Source organism: Benincasa hispida, chromosome 5 (assembly GCF_027475165.1).
Source record: "Benincasa hispida cultivar pf3 chromosome 5, pf3_genome.v1.1, whole genome shotgun sequence".
NCBI classification, from domain to species: Eukaryota; Viridiplantae; Streptophyta; class Magnoliopsida; order Cucurbitales; family Cucurbitaceae; genus Benincasa; species Benincasa hispida.
The window spans coordinates 50,056,286-50,060,857 of record NC_143482.1 but is presented as its reverse complement, the minus strand read 5'-3'; the positions used below and the strand labels follow the sequence as shown (position 1 = coordinate 50,060,857).

At 30.8% G+C, this 4,572-nt stretch overlaps 1 long non-coding RNA gene across 1 annotated transcript; it reads right to left on the bottom strand.

Annotated features, from left to right (window-relative positions):
• Window positions 1-319: 319 nt before the first annotated feature.
• Window positions 320-3,664, bottom strand: LOC120088800 (uncharacterized). The gene is made up of 3 exons (XR_016529896.1): window positions 3,531-3,664; window positions 1,587-1,755; window positions 320-744 (listed from the first exon to the last, which is right to left on the bottom strand). It is a non-coding gene; the product is annotated as an uncharacterized LOC120088800 (long non-coding RNA).
• Window positions 3,665-4,572: the final 908 nt, after the last annotated feature.

Here is a 4,572-nt window from a genome sequence, read left to right as displayed (position 1 = left end):
AGGAAAATGAAAGCTTCATAAATAAAAGCATCATATTGTAAAGCATCATATTGACTAAAGAATGGATATATCAACAACAAAGTCTATTCCACTAACAAAACATTAGTAACAAGGTCTCTAATATATTTATGACAAATATCAATAACAAATTGTCTCACTATCTAATGGTTAAATTGATGGCAACAAGCAACAACTACAATTTAATTGATAAATTGGTGAAAAACATCGGCTGTCTCACTATCATTGATAAATTGATGACAAACATCAATTACAAAACAAGCTTCTTCATTACAAACATCAATTACAAATCAAGCTTCTTTATTAAACAACTGGTGGAAATTTGCATGTCCTACAATTATTGCCACGACGATGACATCGACTGCACTTCGAGCTCCTTTTCTTTTCACCAATTGATAATATTCTTTGTTTACGTGGTCGTCCAGTTGGACGTTTAATTATTAGAGGTAATACATTCACACCAACATCGACAGATCTCCAATCAGAATGATTTCCAATAGGATAAACTGATCCGTTATAGGTTGATAATAATGTACTGCAAAAATAGTAGTCTGACACAAAAGTATATATATCTAAATTTAGCCCACGAATAATAGCACAAGCATGAGCACATGGAATCTCCACCAAATCCCAAACACGACAACTACATGATTTATAGGCCAAATTTACCAAAAAGTGATTGTCCCCATCAACTACTCTATATTCTTCATTGTTAATAGGATCAACCTGAAAAATAAAACAGTCAACGAAATGTAATCAACTAGGTGAACTAATGGAATGTCAATGAAAACTAAAATATAAATGAAATTGTAAGTGATATTATCCCTACTTGATTAAATATTTTCAAGCTATCAGTAAAAACAAAAAATATCAGTGAAAATAAAAACTATCAGTGATAGCTTCTATAACTGATAACATGTTATTAATGATATTTTCTAATAGTTAAGGTATTTATACCATGAAGCTTCTTGACTGATTGTATTTCTCTCGCAACTCAGACCCTACCCAGCTAATCAAAACAGTCTTCATGGATAATGCTGATTGACCTTTTTCATAAAACCAATTTTGAAGTATTTCTCTAATATAATCAAGTAATGATGCAACGGGAAACTCCCTAGGCTCTTTAAAAATATTATTCAAGCACTCTGAAATATTAGTAGTCATCATATTATACCTTCTTCTCCTAGAATATGTACGTGCCCACTTCTCAAAAACAACTTTACTGAGATATCCCCGAATTGTAGGATATATTGATTCCATCCATTTCATATAAAACTCAAACTTATCAATTGTATAAGCTTTTGCACAACTATAATATATGTCATCAATTAAAGAATCCTTATAAATCAACTTCATATTTTGCAAAAGGTGTCATAGACAAACACAATACTCAACATTTGAAAAAACATTCATAGCACCTTTCGAAATGCTAAAATGCCGATCAGAAATAATGACTAATCCTTCTCGTTCACCAAAAATTTTCTTTAAATTCTCAAAAAACCATCTCCAGAATGCATCATTTTCAGAGTCAACAATACTAAAAGCAAGAGAAAAAATTTGATTGTTACCGAATTGTTGAAGCCGTCAAAAGAGTCCCAACATATTTACATTTCAAGAACATCCTATCAACTGATATATTATGCCTACAATACTTCTAACCCTCAATTGATGCTCCAATAGCCATATAACAATACTTAAAATGCCCATTTATGTCAGCTTCATAGGCAGTAAATGTACCTAAAAGAAGAAAATAAACAGTTAAGCAAAATTACAAAAGGTATATAATTGATTGATGCCTACCACCAATAGCTTCCATTATTTTCATGTTATCAGTGATGGAAGATATCAGTGAAGACTCCAATCAGTGATAGAAGCTATCATTGATAGATCATATAGTAAGTCAGAAACAAGAAACCTGGATTCTTTTCTTCTAACTTCATCAAAAACTTTGGAATCAAAGCATATGATTCACGTGCATCGCCTTTCAAAGACTTCATTATTTGCTCTTTTTCTCTCCATGCTTTATAATAGCTAATAGTTACTCCAAATTCCTTACGGACTTTATTCACAATATCACTAGGAGTTGAGGTATGAGAAGAACTAAATCTAAAATCATTTCTCAAACATTCAGCTATTAAGGATGAAGAAGCTTGCCTATGACAAGTTTGAATACTTTTTATAGAATAAGCATGAATATCAATATACTTCCTAAGCATCCACAAAACACTCCGCTTGTAACGGGATGCCATCACATACCACTGACAACCATCTTGAACACATCGAAATACAATTGCTCTTGAATTTGACGTTATAGTCTTAAATTCAAAATTCTTCTTAACCGCTATCAAGTAAAAACAATTTGATAAAATCTCTTTACTAGGAAACACATCTTTTTCTTTCAAATCACGAGCAATATGTATATCCATAATCACTTGGAAATCACCATCATCAATCATAGGTTTAGAAGAAGGAACAGTAGACAAATAATTCTCAACTGTCTCTATAAACAACAGTAGAAGACACTCCCAAACATGAACTACTGGCATGAGTAACCGAAGGATGTCGTGTATTGTGTTCCTTAACTAAAGCCAAAAACCAAGCTATATCTTTATCTTCACGAATTTGAACTACATTTTGAACCTCATTCATAACAAAATCTAATAAAATTGAAAGTTCTATAGAAGAAGTAGACACATCCAAACAAATTTCCTTAACTATTAAACCCATAAAATCTTAAAAAACCATTATATCATCTACTAAAACTCCAGTAGATTTGTAATTCACATAATACTGTTTTTCATTCCATATTCCACTATGAAAAACAACTATTGGAATAACCAAGTTTAAAAATTCCTGCAAAAGTAAAACAAAAACTATTGAATAATAATATATCAATAGGTTCTAATAGCTATCAAAAGAAAATATAAATCTATCAATATCATTGATACCGATCCAAAACTAGGCATGTCTTTCAATGGATATCAATAAAAATTAATGAACAAATAAAAAATGATAGCAATCACACATTCTATCAGTGATAGCAATCACACATTCTATCAGTGATAGACTTTATCAATGATAGCCACTGATATCTTCCAATACACTGATAGACATTATCAATGACAAATACAAAGCCAATGTAGCTGTAATGTCAAACCTAAAAATATCAAACATCAAAATACACTGATATGTTTATAGAAAGAATATATAGTATCAAATGAAACAGTGAACAATGTAAGCCCTAACTTAATTAATCAATCAAAACTCAAAATATCAACGCAATGAACAAAGCAAAATTTCATGAAAGCATACAAACTCTGCTCACAATCCATTATGTTCACAGTGAGCTGAAGAAATTATTAGGTTCTTGAGAAAAGGAGAAAGAAAAGACTAAATGACCAGAAACTATTTATGAAAAATTGAAAAACAGAATCGAAAAAATAAAAACGAACGCTAAAAGAAAAAAAAAATCCCAATCAAAGATGAAATCGAAGAAAGAAAAACGAACTCACGAATCGGAATTGATCGAAGTATCACGGAGCTTCACGAATTGGAATTGATTGAAGTATCACGGAGCTTCACGAATGGGATTTCATGGATATTTCACCATGACAAACATGAAAAAAAAGGAAAGTACGGCAGGTGACGAACGATTGAAAAGAAAAGAAAGGGAAAGAGAGAAAGAAAAGGAAAGTATGGTAGGTGACGAACGGTTGAAAAGAAAAGAAAGGGAAAGAGAGGGTAAATTTGGAATTTTGAAAAAAAGGAAAGGTTGACCGGTCAATGTTTGCTATAATAGCAATATTAAAAATGTGGTATATATAATCACATTTTTTTCCCTTTTGTATTATTCAATGCAAATTTCTGCTAAATTATGCTAAATTTGCAACTAGTTCATATAATAAAATGTTGTTATCATACAATTTATAAACTAAGGTAAGATAATATATTTAAAGCACGAAAGGAAGATACATGGTAGATTATTATTATTTTTTGAACAAGATACAAGAAGAATCAAGAGTACACCCGAATATCTCAATTAAGTTGATACATGATTAATTACTTGGTAGGCATGTGACATGCCTGTGTAGATGGATATATAAATGAACCAACATCATATTCAAACAATAGGGATCTTGAGGATATGCATGTATGGTTTGAAAAGACTTAAAAGAATTGAAAAGCATTTCGTATATTAACAAGGTGCACATTACTTTTCAGTGGCTTAATCAAAAACTCCGACGTTGGTGTACTTGACTTGGAGCGATCTTATATTGGACGACCTCTTAATTTTTTACTTATTATTATTTTTAAGAAAGCAAGAGTAAGATAAAAACAAAGTAGGTAACATGATTGAGCTAGTTCAGTATTGGATTCAAATTTTGAATCTAGCCTAAATCATGAGCTTTGGGCATTATAGATGTATATCAAAGTTCACTTGATGTCAAAATGAAATCAAATTTGAGAAAATTAAATAAAAGTGGAATTAGTTATGGCTCAAGATATCTAGACACGTCATTAGATCATATATATTATTATTTTAATTCATAAGTC